This window comes from Macrotis lagotis, chromosome 5, assembly GCF_037893015.1.
Source record: "Macrotis lagotis isolate mMagLag1 chromosome 5, bilby.v1.9.chrom.fasta, whole genome shotgun sequence".
Taxonomy (NCBI): domain Eukaryota; kingdom Metazoa; phylum Chordata; class Mammalia; order Peramelemorphia; family Peramelidae; genus Macrotis; species Macrotis lagotis.
In genome coordinates, this window is record NC_133662.1 from 135,237,352 (window position 1) to 135,254,252 (window position 16,901).

The following is a 16,901-nucleotide window of genomic DNA, read 5'->3' on the forward strand; positions in this document are numbered from 1 at the left end:
CATAAAGACATGGAGACTATTCAATAATACTTGTGAGGTACAGATTAATCAATTTTAGTAGATTAATTCAGATTTAAGAGACTGGATTCTTAAGGTTCAGTGTCAATGTGGCAGAAAATCTCAGGTAGAGAAGCTCAAAAATATAGTCTTAGTCATGTGCTAGATATCATTTTTATCAATAACTTGAATTTTAAAAGTTTGTGATATTATTTGAGGTGTTCTTAGCAAAGATAATGGTGTAGTTTGTCATTTCCTCCTCCAGTTCATTTTACAGATGAGGAAACTGAAGTAAACAGGGTTAAGTAGATGACACAAAGGTTGGAGAGATAACTAATGCACTGGATGAGTGAATCAGGACTGCAAAAGATTTTGACAGGCCAGCGCACTGGACTGAATCCAATCATAGGAAATTCAAAAAAAGATAAACATAAAGTCCTACACTTGGGCACCAAATGAAAAAAATCATCTTCACATATTCAATTCAACTCAATTTAAGTACCACACACCAGGTACCATATTCAGTGCTGGGAGAACAATAAGAAAGAGAAAGATATTCCCTGCCTCAAGGATTTTGCAATCTATTGAGGAATGACTTGCAAACAGAAGCTATAAAGAGAAGAGGGGCCATCAGAGGGTAGCTATCAGCATGATCTTCTGTGGAGTGGAAACCAAATAGAACTGCTGATGGAAAATGGAGAGCATGCATAGATCTGAGAGCTCTATAATGGAAGGCTATGAGATAAGTTTATTGCTCCACCTTCTAGACCTCAGATCTGGATAATCCCAGAGAGAGTCAACTGAGAAAGTTCAGAAGGTGACGAGTATCAAAAATTAAGTCATTGGGCATAGTGGTGAGATTTCAGCTTATTCTGGAGGAAGGCTGATGTTTCATAGAGTGAAAACAAGCAGAACTGCTGATGGAAAATGGATAATAACACCTGCTTAATAGATTAACTAGCAGTTGTTCTTTTTTTCCCTTTTTTATTTTACAAAATAAAAAAACACATTGTTATATGCACAGCAAAACATGGAGAATATTCATAATAAGCCAATAAATTTCAAGAAAGTCTATATATTTGTGTTCAGAATTGTCTATCATTGCTTCCTTGTAGGTTTTTCTGCTGTGTACTGTTTATTTATTCGCCCCATCGTTCCCCCAGGATGGCTATAATTAAGCATGGATATATATATACACACATATATATATATATATATATATATATATATATATATATATACATCTATAGATATAGATATAGATGTATATATATATATACTTATATACATACTTACATACACAAATACACACATGTATATACCCATATATACAGACATTTTATATGCCATCTCTCCTTCCCCATCTAATTTCTCTGTATCAATTTTTCTTTTCACAACTCATTAGTCTAAGATGGTAACTTTTTTTTTTAGGTTTTTTTGCAAGGCAATGGGGTTAAGTGGCTTGCCCAAGGCCACACAGCTAGGTAATTATTAAGTGTCTGAGACCAGATTTGAACCCAGGTACTCCTGACTCCAGGGCCCATGCTTTATCCACTGCACCACCTAGCCACCCCAAGATGGTAACTTTTTAAAAATCTTTTCCTAGGGGCAGCTAGGTGGCGCAGTGGATAGAGCACTGGCCCTGAAGTCAGTAGGACCTGAGTTCAAATTGGACCTCAGACACTTAATAATTACCTAGCTATGTGACCTTGGACAAGTCAGTTAACCCCATTGCCTTGCAAAAAAACCCCCCAAAAATCTTTTCCTAGATCACTTTATTTTTTAAGTATTCCATCCTACTTAGCTCTAACCTCATCTTTCCTTTGAACTACCCAATTTCTATATGGTTTACATTTCCACATATAGATAATAAATAATTTGTCCTTATTAAGTTCCTTGTAAGGAGTCTGATGTTTATCTTACATTTCTTTTGGTTCTTGTATGTCAAAATTTCTATTAGGTTTTTTGCAACAAAATACTGAAATTCTGGCAATTTTTGAATGACTTTTTTTTCAATGAGGATAATGCTTAACTTTGCTAAGTATGATGCTTTTGACCACAACCCCAGTTCTTTTGTTCTTTGATATATTGTGTTCTAAGACCTGGGGTCTTTTAAAGTAGCTGTTGCTAGATCTTGTGTAATTCTAATTGTGTTCCATTATATTTAAATTTTTTTCTTGTTGCTCTTAATATGGAATTTAGCTATGATATTCCTGTAAGTTTACCTCCTAGGATCCCTTTCAAATGATGATTGGCAAATTTTTTTCAATTTCTATTTTCCCCCTCTTACTCTAACACTTTAGAACAATTTTTCTTTAATTATTTTAATTATTTAATTTAATTAATTAATTATTCTAGTAATTGTTTAATTATTCTTGTTTTCTCTTCTTGATCTGTTCTCCAAATCTGTTGTTTTACTTGTAAGGTGTTTCAACTTCTCTTCTATTTTGTTAAATTATTTCTTCATCTCTTATAACTTCACTGACTTTTTGCTCCATTCTAATTTTCAAAGAATCATTTTTTTTCTCTAAGATTCTGGATCTCCTTTTCCAATTGATTTACTTTCTTTTCATAGTATTCTTATTTTTCTTGGATTGCACTTAATTTCTTTTTTTAGTTTTTCCTCAAGTCTTTTTTGAGTTGCTCTATGAATTCTTTATGAACAGGTAGTCATTTGTTGTTACCCTTTGGAAAACTTTGGGAGAGTCTATTTTTTTTTTTTTTTGCTTTAGGAGTTTCCTCTGAAGATGAGCCCAGTCTTCTCTATTCCCATAGTAACTAACTATGGTTGGATTCTTACTCCTTTTGCCTGATCATTTAAAAAAAAATTTTAACAGTTTTTTTCTTATATTCAGTTCTAGTCCTGCAGAGTGTGTGTATGTGTGTGGGGAGAGGAAGAAAGGGACATATCTCTGACTTCAGGAGCTTTGATCTGAGCCCAAACCTATTCAAGGTTTCTCCCTATAAGCCACAACACAAACCTGAGAACCCTCCAGTAGCTATAACCTTCAGTGCTCCCCTCTCTGACTTGGGACAAAGACCAAGAACTCAGTTCTCCTCTAAGTGTATACAGCCCAAAGTGTCCTGGACCACTGACTCTGCACTCACTGGGGGTGTACTGGTTCCCTCCTGCCCAGGAACTACATTGTCTCACCTGCACAGTGGGACCTGGGGTCCCTTATTAACAGAAGTTCCCTCTCTGGGATAAACACCTGACTCTCCACAGTATCCTGGAGGTGAAAATTCCTGTGAATGAGGCTACCTGTCAAGCCAACTGCCAACCCAACTGGGCTGGTCTCTTGCTGTTTCGGAGAGCTAGCCTGGAAGTATTGTTATGTGTGTCCTTCATTCTCGAAGACGAGGACATGAGGGAGGTGATGCCATGACAAGCACGTGAAATTGAATTTGAGGGGAGTCCTGTGCAAAGTCACCAGCATCAATTTCTCCTCCAGAGTCATTTGAATCCAGTGTCCAGATTTGAATCAGGATGACTGAAGATGGTTCTGGATGAGAGACAATAGGGTTAAATGACTTGCCCAAGGTCACACAGCTAGTAAATATCAAATATCTGAGGCTGGATTCAAATCCCTATCCTCCTGACACCAAGGCCAGTGCTCCATCCACTGTGTCACCTAGCTGCCCCTCAATTAGTCTGTAGAAATTCAGTCCTGGGATTTTTTTTCAGATCTTCTTAAGTCATCCCTAAAGGAACATTTCTCTGCCATAACTTTTGTTTCCCACTCCACTTTCACCCTGAGGTACTTTTTTGACCTGTTATTGGAGCAAATCTGGAAAGCTTGGAATTTTCTGACCTAGTCTGCCATCATCCAGAATCCCCTTTTAGTAGTTGTTCTCAAACACTCCCCTAACCCCCACCAAAAGCAAACCAAAAAAAAAAAAAGATTTTTAATGGTTACAAACCCACGATGATTTTGCAGTAGATTATAACATTGCGCTTAGTTTACTCTAATGAGGACACCTGTATACTGGAGAGCATCCAGGATTCTGAAGGGACTTGAGTTTGTGTCATATGAGGATTAGTTGGATAAACTGAGTCTGTTTTACTTGAAGGAGGGTAGACTAATAGAGAGGATATCTGTATATGTATTCAAGCATTCAAGTTGGGACATGAGGGACAAATTAGTTTGCTTTCATTTGACCCCTGAAGTTAGAACCACGAGCAACATGAGGAAGTTTCAAGGAGGCAAATTTAGAAATGATATCCAAAAAAATTTCCTCATAATTAGAACTGTCCAAAGTGAAATAGGCTGCCTTGCAAGGTAGTTTCTCTTTCCTCAAAAGCCTTTAATCAGCATGGCTGACCACTTTTATGAGTTGGACTAGATGGCAGCTACTCTCCAGCATGTCTCTCAAATTTTGATTCTGATTCTCTGATTTTTCTTTCCATCTTTTATTCTTTTAGTTATATACTGGTTGTTTTTAACACTATTTTATTTTTTCCCAATTATATTTTTAAAATTTTGAGTCCCAAATTCTCTCTCTTTTCTTCCTCCCCTCCTTCCCCTTGACAGGGTAAGCAATTTGATATGTTAATCATATGTAATCAGGTGAAAAATATTTCCTTATTACTCATTATCTAGCTGAATGTGAAAGACAGAGAGAGAGAAAAAAGTGAGAGAGAAAGAAAGAGAAAGAAAAGAAAGAAAGAAAGAAAGAAAGGAAGGAAGGAAGGAAGGAAGGAAGGAAGGAAGGAAGGAAGGAAGGAAGGAAGAAGAAAGAGAGAAAGAAAGAAAGAAAGAAAGAAGATGAAGGAAGGAAGGAAGGAGAGAAAAACAGTATGCTTTAGTCTGTATACAGACATCATCAGTTCTTTCTCTGGAGGCAAATAGCTTTCTTCATCATGTGTCCTTTGAGATTGTCTTGAATCATTGTATTACTGAGAATAGACAAGTCATCCTCAGCTGTTCATTGTACAATATTGCTGTTATTGTGCACAGAGTTTTCCTGATTCTGTCTATTTCACTCTACATCAGTTCATGTAAATCTTTCCAGATTTTTCTGAAATAATTCTGCTCATAATTTCCTGTAGAACAATAATATTCCATTATAATCATATGCCATAACTTGTTTTTTGCTCTCATTTCCTTGTGTGAGAATATTTGGCTTTTAAAGCCTACAGTTGTTAGCCTCTTAAATAAATTCAACAATTCTTATAATAGTTGCCAAAGATCCACCTAAAATAATGTAACAGGAAGGGATAAAACCTTGCATAACTTGATTGATGATATGTAGAAGTCCCTCTGTGAATAAATTCAAGTTTTTAGGTAGGTGGGTTGGTTATGCTAAAGTAATTAGAAACCTCAGGATATTGCAAAGTAATATAACAAAGAAAAAGATTTAACTGAGATGCCTTATTCCCTTAGCAGCATCATTATCTCTAAATAATTGCACCCTTTGGAGTTTTCTCCCTAGAAATCCACATTACAAGAAAAATGTTTTTATGATTCTGAGTATTTTTCCTTAGTATATGATTATGCGAACAGTTGAAAAAAATAAGGTTGAAGAATATAGCAGAAATGGTTGATTAACCTATCACTTCATGAGTTATAGAAGCCAAAAAATATTCCTTCTTAATAAAAAGCCACCAAATACTATAAAACTTGGGGTAACCTTCTCCCATATTCAAATAACACAAAAATGTACATTCATTTCCACCAGGATTGCAGACAAACATTAAAGAATACCCAACTGGACCTAAGGCTACTAAGTTTGACATCAATTTTGCTTCCCTTTTTTGCAAAGAATAGGCAAAAAAATCTATATATTATTTAGCCTAAAAATATTAATTGGAAATTATAATTATTTGACAATTTGTTATCTTCACAGAACAATATTTTTTTTTGCAAGGCAAATAGGGTTAAGTGGCTTGCCCAAGGCCACACAGCTAGGTAATTATCAAGTGTCTTAGACTGGATTTGAACCCAGGTCCTCCTGACTCCAGGGCTGGTGCTTTATCCACTGCACCACCTAGCTGCCCCAACAATATTTCAATATCAAGGAAAAAAAACCAATGGATATTAACTTCTAGTTTTGTAGGTTGTGGTATTTTTAAGGGGAAAAAGGTATCTTCCAAATTAAACACACATGAATAGATATCTCTAGAATCTTGCTCCCCCTTCTTATAGACAAACTTTGATTCTGTCAGGAGGGGAAGAGAATTAGGGACCACTTTGAACCCAGATTAAGGCTGGTCACTCTCCTCAGAGAGAGAGAAGAGTGGAATAGAATATAATGTTGCTAGTGTAGGGAAATGATTTGAGATTATAATCACTCTTGTTTTAAATTGAAAGAAATGCATCTTAAATCTGAAGATTTCTTATATCTTGGCCCTTTCTAGTTATTCTAGTTTTCACAAAAATTCATATGAATAGCAAATAAATCTATTTATCTGAGCAGACAGCAAACAGAAATCAGAGAATTTATACAAACTAGAATATACCATACAACACATAGCATATGATCCATCACACCAAGAGCAAGAAATTTCATTTCAAACAAAAGACAGAATCTCTCTAATTTCACCCAAGGAGAAATTCTCCTAAGATTCTAGGGAGGCTAGCTGAAAATCAAGAAAATGTTGAAGCACTAGCCATGCCTGTCACTTCACAAAATCTCTCTCTCTCTCTCTCTCTCTCTCTCTCTCTCTCTCTCTCTCTCTCTCTCTCTCTCTCTCTCTCTCTCTCTCTCTCTCTCTCTCCCTCTCTCTCTTCCCCAGAAGGGGATGGAATCACAAGACAGCTTCTTTCTTCCATCAACTCCTCTCTTTAATTAACCACAAAGAGTTGAGTTGTCATTCTCTCCTAATGAGGAGAGTTACACTTAGTATAGGTAACAGATACTCATTTTATGTCACACTGTCAATATCAAGTACAATCATATTTGAAAGGAGTAAGGTAGGTTCCTGCACCCCAGTCTTAATGTATATAGAGTGGGAAGGGATTGACTTTCCCTTTAGAAATTTTGGATAAAGAAGTATATGAATTTGGATAAGAAAAATATATAAATATATCTTTATTTTTCCTTATCATTGGTAATATTATCCATCTTGTTTTATGCATCTAAAAACATTCTGAGAAGGACTTCATAGGTTTTATCAAACTGATAAAGGGATCTATGGCTGAAACAATGGATAAGCACTCATAACCTTCAATAAGTAAGGAAGTTAACTTGGTACATGGAAGATTATTCTGGTCTAATGAATGTCACAGCAGAAGATACAGAATGGAACTAGGGAATGGTGAAGACTATGTATGAGTTTTCCTGATTTCATTACTTGTGGCAATGAGAGAGTTACTAGACAGAAAATCTCTGTATTCATACCAAGCTTCCATTTCAAATCACACCTCTTCCATAAAGCTATAAAACTGTAAAGTAATTTGCAATCCTCAAAGCTCTACCACTAGCTATTATTAGGACTTTCCCTGAATTCCAGAAATGATCTTTTGTCCTCTGAACCTCACAAGGTATTTTTGTTTTCCCACTTCTCTAATGCACTTATCATGAATCTAAATATGTAATTTGATAATCAGAGTACGGTTCTTACTCCTTCTGTTGCTGTTCAGTTGTGTCTGACTCTTAGTGACCCCATTTGGAGTTTTCTTGGCAAGGATGCTGGAGTGATTTACCATTTCCTTCTCCAGCTCATTTTACAGATGAGAAAACTGAGGTAAATAGGGTTGTCACGTTGCATAGGATCACACAGCTAATAAGTGTTTGAGACTGAATTTGAACTCATGAAAATGAATCTTCCTGATTCCAGCAGTTTGCTTACTGCACCACCTAGATTATCCCTTACTCTTCTACTAGCCTGGGAGTTCTAAGAGGGCAGGGCTATATCTTGTCTAAATTTTGTATCCTCCCTACACAGCACTAAAGGATCGATCTCCATGCTGAAGAAAAGTCTTAGGGGAAATTTAAATTTGATATTCAGGTATATGAGAGATTCTTACAGAGAGATGTGATGAGCTGAAATCCACCTTTAGAGGCAAAAAAAAAAAAAAAGAAAGAGAAAATAAGTTAAGGCTGCATCAAGAAAAAAATCTACCACAATTTTTTTTTTTTAGGTTTTTGCAAGGCAATGGGGTTAAATGGCTTGCCCAAGGCCACACAGCTAGATAATTATTAAGTGTCTGACATCCGGATTTGAACTCTGGAGTCAGGTACTCTTGACTCCAGAGCCAGTACTCTGTCCAATGTGCCATTTAGACACTGCTAACCTACCACAATTTTATAGAATTGTTTCCCATTAGAGAAAATTTTTAAAGCTTGAAAGGACTGGCTTGGGGCAGCTAGGTGGTGAAGTAGATAGAGCAGTGGTTGTGGAGTCTGGAGGACCTGAGTTCAAATGCAATCTCAGACATTAATAATTACCTAGCTATGTGACCTTGGACAAATCACTTAACCCTATTGCCTTGCAAGAACTAAAAAAAAAAAAAAAAAAGGACTGACAGGAAGGCTGTGCAATTGTAGGTATGTCTTCAAAATTAAGTTAGAATCATGCCTGTCTGAAAGAGTTTAAATTGGATCTGCAAAGAGGTAAGGAATTAGATTCAAAGCCTAAAGCTCTCTTTTTCATTTCCTTCTTCCATCCTTTCCTCTGTTCCCTCCCTCCCTCCCTCCTTCCTTCCTTCCTTCCTTCCTTCCTTCCTTCCTTCCTTCCTTCCTTCCTTCCTTCCTTCCTTCCTTCCTTCCACCTATCATTCTTTCTTTTTTCTTACATACTCTGTGAATCCATGAACCAATAACTCTCTAAAACCTCCACCAAAGCATTTTTTAAAATTCTATTTCCTTAACATATGAATTCCCTTGAGAACACAATGACATATAATACCTAACACATCATGGACACTTAATAAATAATGATAACACAAAAATTATTGCTTTTTCTGCCTAAGGGGTCTGCTTGAATGATAATTTATCCTTAATGCTGCCTTCTGCAGTGATTTATATTTAAACACCTTTCTCCTCAAAAAAGTCGAGACTAAAAATAAGCAGGATTTACATGCCTAGAAGGTACTGTGAACTGCAAACCCTAGTGAGGTCACCTCAGTTCCCTGTGACTTTTTCTCTATATTCAAATATATTCTCTATTTTCAAATACATTAGCTATATTGTACCAATCTGAGGATACTAGCAAGCCCAAACCCGAGAGAAGTAGAACACTTCCAAAAGGGTCTAGGGACCTCCTGAACTTTTGTATCTCAATCAAAGGAACATCAGAGAACATCATAATAGAGAAGGGGGATGTCTAATGCTGCCCAAGTAACTATGGGTTTGGGGATTCCCAAAAGAGGGGCTCATCAGAACAGCTAACTTCTCCAGTTCCCAGTATGCTGAACTATTAATTGATAATTAAATTGATAACAGAAGTCCTCCATAGTGACTCAGAATTCATGGAAAAGAGAATCAAGATTGGAGTCAACATTCCCACATAATCTACATCACTGAAATGAGTTACCTGGATTCCCATCACATGCCCTAAAATTGTGGGGGAGGGAGGATATGAGCCCACCTTCTACATTTTCTGATCTCCTGCCCATGCCTTGCGTAGTGTTTCACTATTACAATTTCATATCTATAATAAGCAGATTATAGAGCAAAACAAAGTGTCAGCAGAGTTAAAATATGAATGTTGATTTACTCTGTCTCATTATGCTCAGCTGCTGCAACCCCTTCAAAGAAACATACACACACACAAACACAAATGCAAAGGCACTTCCCAGAGCTTCTGTTATTCATGGCTCTGAAAGGGGCTTTTTGGAAACCAATTTAGGGAGGACTCTGCACGCCCCTTTATTTAAACGGTCTTAATTTTGCTAATGGAATGTTAGCAGAAAGAGTTGGGGAGCCATGTGGAGCTGATTGCTTTGCTCCAATATGGATGCTGCCTGCGAATTAAACCCACCTAAGTAGCCACCTGTTTATGCTTACGATTATGGAAAGACCCATATGTTTCTCGCTCTACACATGGGAGGTAAATATTGAAAAAATTATTCTGGTGTGAAGGGTGAACAGCAGCAATTCTTCTTTCACTGTCAACATATGCTGTGGTGTTTTCCTCTAATGTGGTGCCTTGCCTGACATATTTGCTGATGTTTACCATGCAGCGTTCCCCCCCAAAAATCTGTTACCCATGGTTATGCAAAACAATTAAAATCCATTCACATTAAATTCAAATTAGAAAACCATACCATTTTCCAACATAAGCATAATAAAGTTTCCCTTTGAAGCTGCAGTTTTAAATAGATTTTGATTTGAGTGCTGAACAAAGACGAACAGCTCTCCTATTACCATCATCAACACAAAAAAAAAAAACCTCTCCTTTTTCTTCCTAAGTTTTGAGAAGCATCCGGAGCCTTGCACTTGGTGTGATAGATTCTACAAAAAAAATCATTATTTTACATCTAGTGTGATTAGGGGTTGGACTTGGACTCAGGAAGACCTGGGTTCAAATTATATCTTTGACACCAAACGTTAAGTCATTTAACTACTGTTGTTCAGTCATTTCACTCCTGTTTGACTCTCTCTTATTAGTTCTGGATGTTTTCTTGATAAAGATACCTGAGCGATTTGCCATTTCCTCCTCCAACTCATTTTACAAATGAAAAACTGAGATGAACAGGGTTAAGTGACTTGCACAGGGTCACATAGCTAGTAAAGGTCTAAGACCAGATGGGAATTCAGGAGGATGTCTTCCTGATGCCAAGCCTTGGCTCTACTCACTGAGCCACCTAGCTTCCCCCAATTACAGGAAACATCAATGCTAAAGTAAAACTTTACTGAATCTGATATGAACTCCCACAGAGCTCTGCAGGGAAGACTGGACTTGGCAAGCAGACTGGCGGATGTAAAGTAGTTAGGAAGATGGAAAGACATAACAAAAAAGCCAGAGCAACTGAGGATACTGGTGGCAGGCTCTGAAAATAAAACACAAATGCGTACCATTTTTTTTTTTTTTTTAGTTTGACTCAGATTGGGATGGACAGGAAAAGTCTCTGTTGTCAAAAGAAGGAAACCAAATACCCTGGCACTCCTGAAAGAATCATTTCTAGGGGATTGGAAAGAAAGTTGCCCCATCAATATGATGAGCCACACCTTATTGAGGCTATCTTTGGAACTTCTGGAGAAAATGTTATATCCAGGTAGCCTCTCCCAAAATGATTTCTCTCCCCTACACTATATAGGATGGAATGTCTTAGAACCAGTTGACCTATAAAGAGGAAGGAACAGACATTCTGGGGGCCATTTTCCCATCTTCTTTTCTTCCAGGGAGATGCTAGGAAAAACAACAGAGATAAATAAACCTAGGCAAGGGTGGCTAGTAGTTGACATGACCCAAAAGCTTATTGAGAAATTGGGCCTACTATCATGCTGGGCCATGCACACCAAGCAGAGAGTGTTACTCAATAATGTTCAGATTTTGTCCTCAGCCTTGAGGAGGAATGGGATAATATGTTGGTGATGTGGCAATTGTGAAGAAGGGAATCATATGTCCAAGTGGTGAGAATTCCTAAGCGTTACCTCTCTAACTGCTCTAAAATTAAAGGGACCAGAATTGAGCTTTAGGCAGAAAAAGGGGTCAATTACAGATTTTAGTCTAGGGACCAAAGATGGGAGATTTCTAAGAACCAGCCTCAAAGATTGCCTCATAATTAGCTCAAAATTTAAGTAATAGGTCTTTCAGAGGGCAGAAAGAAAGCATTATGTGAGATGCTTCATATGTTGGGAGAAGTTTCTGCAAGGGCCTAAAAGTCCCAATAAAGATGAAGAGGTATTCTGAATTCTATACTCTGTTGTCCAATTTTTTCCAAATGTTATGGGCAAAAGGTTCCCTCTCTGGCATTCACAAGAGAGTTTCCCTTGGGGGAAGTCCAAATTATTGGAAAGTATTTTGCATTTTGGGGAACTGACTATATCCCTGCCAGATTTGTAGTTAATAAGACCCAAAACTCAAATACTGTCTGACACAAACTAGCTCTGAGACTATGGGCAAGTCACAATAACTTCTCAGGGTCTCAAGGAAACTTTCTAAAGTGATAAATAAGATACTTGCCAATCTGCATCTCGATGGGGAGTATTTATAACATGGTGAAATCAAAGGTCCAGATTAGAATGCAAAAATAAATTAATAAATAACTGAATGAAAAAATTAGTTGCCCTTCATAATCAAAAAAAGACCATGACATCATGTTGAATGATGACATGGACATGCACATTAGAGTGATTACACTGAGGGGAATGTTGTCCAAAGACATCCTTTTCATTGCTTTTGCCAGAACAGTCCACCTGATCAAGTAGGATACAGGTGAGAGTCTGGATGCTCTGTCAGTCCTTGGCTTTTAGGATATGGTTTCCTCCCATATTAAGGAGGCACCATGCTAGGCTTAGGACCAGTATGGTGATTTTTGGCAACAACTTTGTGATAACAGTTATAGCAAACCTGACTATTGATGATCCATTCATCAGTACAGAGTGAAAAAATATAAAAAATTAAATTAGTAGATTTGTTTCTCTCAATTCTCTCTCTTTTCTTTCTCTCTTCATTTGCATATGTATATAGAAAACATACATATGTGTTTGAGCATAGATGTATAGGTACATAAATGCATACATATATTTTCTATGATGAGATTCCTAGATGACTACTGATACCATCAAATTTTGTGAAAGATTATACATATATTCCAAAATATTTGTATTTTGAGAATAATTTATTAATATATATTTTCATATGTCCCCCAAATACAGAGGTTTTTATTTTGAAGGTAATGAATATATTTGAAAGTTTCTTTTTAAAGTAAATTCAATTGTTTTCTATATGCAATTGAGATTCAAGCATTGAGAAGTGTCAGGGTTAAAAAAATAAGTTAGACTTTATTTTACTGTCTAAAAGTCTGACTATAAAGGCTATAGACATCTAATATGTAGATAATAATACAATGAATAATGTTTGGAAATAGCACAGAGCATGTTTTTCATCATCTTTTTTAACTAGAGTGTCACAAAGATAATGTATTTATTTATATAATATGAAAACAGAACATTTACCTTCACCCAAATAAATCAACAGGAAAATGTTTTTAAATGTTTTTATATTAAAAATATGCTGTTATTTTATGAATAGAACAAAGAGTCATTTGTTTAGTTGACTTTTTTTTCCTAGACTCAATTCAATGATTGTCTTAAGATAAGAACTCTATTAAAGAGAAAATATCTGTCTTCAATCAAAATGACTGAAACCTCTTGGGATTGTGTAGAAAACTCATTTATCCAATAGGCATGTAATTCATATAAGAAATAAAATTTCCATATACATTATTTTCCATAAGTTACATGCAATTCCTGTTTCATTCCTATACTATAGAGCATTATTATTTTAAATGGATTTTTCCATTATGCCAAAGCATGTTATATTCTGCAAACCCCTAGTGTTGTCAGTTATCTCCAGATGATAATAGGTTTATAGATTTAAAAAAAAGGAGAGGGCTTAGACATTTAACCTAAATCTCTGGGCCCTCTAAGGTAATGAGACTCACCCAAGGTCCCATAAAGATTAACTGTCTGATGTAAGATTTGAAACTATGTCATTTGATTCAAAATCTAGTATTCATTTCATGAGTATTTTGTTGCTGACAAATAGCAATAAATATCCCTGCTTCAGGCTTTCCATTATACATAAGAAATACTGACATTTATTTAGTACTTTAAGCTTTGTAAGGATCTTTACATACATGCTCTCATTTAACCCCATCATACATTTATGAGATATATATTCCAGAAATATGACATGTGAAATAAAATGAGATGTGCACATTTAGAGACATCTCCACCTCAATTGTTCATATGGACTATTTGTTTGAGTTGTCATAGAACATTCTGAGTTTGTATTGAATTTATCTGATCAAACACTGTAGCTTGACCACAACTTAGTGATGTCATTTTGGTCCTCTTCCAGAGTGAAGGTCAGAAATTGCCAACATACTACAGGTATTATCCTGATTTTACAAATAATGAGACTTAGAAAAGTTAAATGACATAGTTACTCAAACACAGCAGGCATATACTGGATGAGCTGGCACAGGCCTAGGAGTCAGGAGGACTGGAGTTCAAATCCAGCCTCAGACACTTGATTCTCACTAGCTGGGTGACCTTGGGCAAGTCACTTAAATCTGACTGTCTTGAATTCAGGGTCATCTCCAACCATCCAGATCCATATCTGGCCACTGGATCCAGATGACTCTGGAGGAGAAAATGAGGCTGGTGACACAGCACCCCCTCATTCAAATTAATTCATGTGCATGTCATGATATCACCTCCCTGATGTCATGGTCTTCTTCAAGAACAAAGGACAAACATCATAATGGAGGCAGCTAATTCCAAGGATATACATTTATTTATACCTCAAAAATGTTCAAATACTACAAACCATGGCTTATTATTTTGTAAATTGTTTATACTTAAGAAGATTATATTTATAAATATATTATGGGTATTTTTTTTTCCTTAAAAACTAATTTTAAAGCATTTACCAGCATACCCCTGGCACATAAAATTTGAACCCAAGTCTTCCTGATTTCAAGTCCTGCACTTTTTGATTGAGTGAAATTAAATCCATAATACAATTTATCATTTTGAAGAAGAAAAAAATGGCATAGTTTCTCTTTGAGGAAAGTTTCAATTTGAAGTCTTTCCCAAACTATGATAAATAAAACTGAAAATAGTATTCCAAATGTGGTTTCTTCACAGCAGATTTTCCAGACTAACATATCCTTCCATTCCTGGAACTTTTGCTTCTCTCAAGACATTCCAAGATCAAATGAACTCTTTTGGTGGCTACAATACCTTGAGTTTGTATATCACTAAAATCCCAACTTCTTTTTCAGAAGAATTATTATCTTATCATGTATCATCCATGCTGTACTTTTTACAAATAAAAGACCTGTGTAAGATTACATTTATCCCTACTGAATTTGAGCTTATTAGATTCTCTGGACTGTGTCATTTTATTTTTTTATATATTTAAAGAGTTTTATTAAAGAAGTGATAAGATAAAGATAAGCTAAGGAAGTGAAAGAAAAAGGAACTAGTAAAACAATAATAAAACAAAGATAATTTATACCCCCAAACTTGACATATTAGCTACTAAATTAATGTAACAAAATAAGCTTCATTACCACAGAATAAAATTCTACTAAAGTTACTCTTGACCTTTAAAACTTCCAAGGTTACTTGATATGTCTTTTCTGGATCATTATATTTAAACTTCTTTACTTAATGTGGTTTATGTTAGACAGCAAATGAATTTTTTTATTTTTTTATTTTTAAAGATTTTGAGTTTTATAATTTTTCCCCTACTCTTACTTCCCTCCCCCCACCCCCCACAGAAGGCATTTGCCAATCTTTGCATTGTTTCCATGGTATACATTGATCCAAACTGAATGTGATGAGACAGAAATCATATCCTTAAGGAAGAAACATAAAGTAAAAGTGATAGCAAGATCAGACAATAAAATAGCAGTTTTTTTCTAAATTAAAGGTAATAGTCCTTGGTCATTGGTCAAATTCCACAGTTCTTTCTCTGGATACAGATGGCATTCTCCATTGTAGACAGCCTCAAATTGTCCCTGATTGTTAAAACTGATGGAATGAGCAAGTCCATCAAAGTTGATCATCACTCCCATGTTGCTGTTAGGGTGTACAGTGTTTTTCTGGTTCTGCTCATCTCACTCAGCATCAGTTCATGCAAATCCCTCTAGGCTTCCTTGAATTCGCATCCCTCCTGGTTTCTAATAGAACAATAGTGTTCCATGACATACATATAGCACAGTTTGCTAAGCCATTCCCCAATTGAAGGACATTTACTTGATTTCCAATTCTTTGCCACTACAAATAGGGCTGCTATGAATATTTTTGTACAAGTGATGTTTTCACCCCTTTTTCATCATTTCTTCAGGGTATAGGCCCAGTAGTGGTATTGCTGGGTCAAAGGGTATGCACATTTTTGTTGCCCTTTGGGCATATGGACTATGTCATTTTAGATCCTGATTCTGTTAAACTGGACATATAATAGTTATTCAACCCTTACTCCTTACCCCCGAGTTTTGTTTTACCTTCAAATTTGATGAATAGTATCTTTCTATTTTCCCCTCATGGGAATATGCTAGAAATGAGTAAGATCTAGCCTTTAAAGTGATTTTCCTCAGACCCCTGAAGTGGGGATGAAGTAATCCCAAGTAGTTTAGTAAAAGAATTTCACCCTTCTCTTTAGGGACCAGGCTTCCCCCAGGATTGAACCCAGTCTACATGTTCAATTCTATAGCCAGAGGACTTTCTAGAGAGAAAGTGTGACTAGTTGTAAATTGTAAAACCAAGTAGTCATCTTGATAGGAAGGCTTTCTCTGATCTCCTGTAGCTATTACATCCCCCTTTCTCCCTTTAAGTCTAACTACCCCCCACCTTCAAATATTTCTTTTTTTTTTTTTTTTAGGTTTTTGCAAGGCAAATGGGGTTAAGTGGTTTGCCCAAGGCCACACAGCTAGGTAATTATTAAGTGTCTGAGACCAGATTTGAATCCAGGTACTCCTGACTCCAGGGTTGGTGCTCTATCCATTGTGCCACCTAGCTGCCCCCAAATATTTCTTAAATGACTTCTCCAAGTATCAACTCAAATCATACTATAATAAAAAACCACAGGAAAACTCAAAGGGATGTCTTGAGCAACAACTGGTCTTGTGAAAATGTTGGCAAACATGTCAGCTATCTTAAAACAGTGAAATATTCTTTCTGGTAGAAGGATAGAAATCTGTACATCTGTTTGAAAACACTGCTAGTTGAAAAGAAAATTTGTCTAAGCTAGAAAGACAGTATATAAACCCAACCTCTTA

At 36.2% G+C, this 16,901-nt stretch overlaps 1 protein-coding gene across 2 annotated transcripts in view; it reads right to left on the reverse strand.

Moving 5' to 3' along the window:
• The window catches only part of THEMIS (thymocyte selection associated), a 212,414-nt gene that overhangs the window by 134,536 nt on the left and 60,977 nt on the right, over positions 1–16,901 (reverse strand). The window lies entirely within an intron of this gene.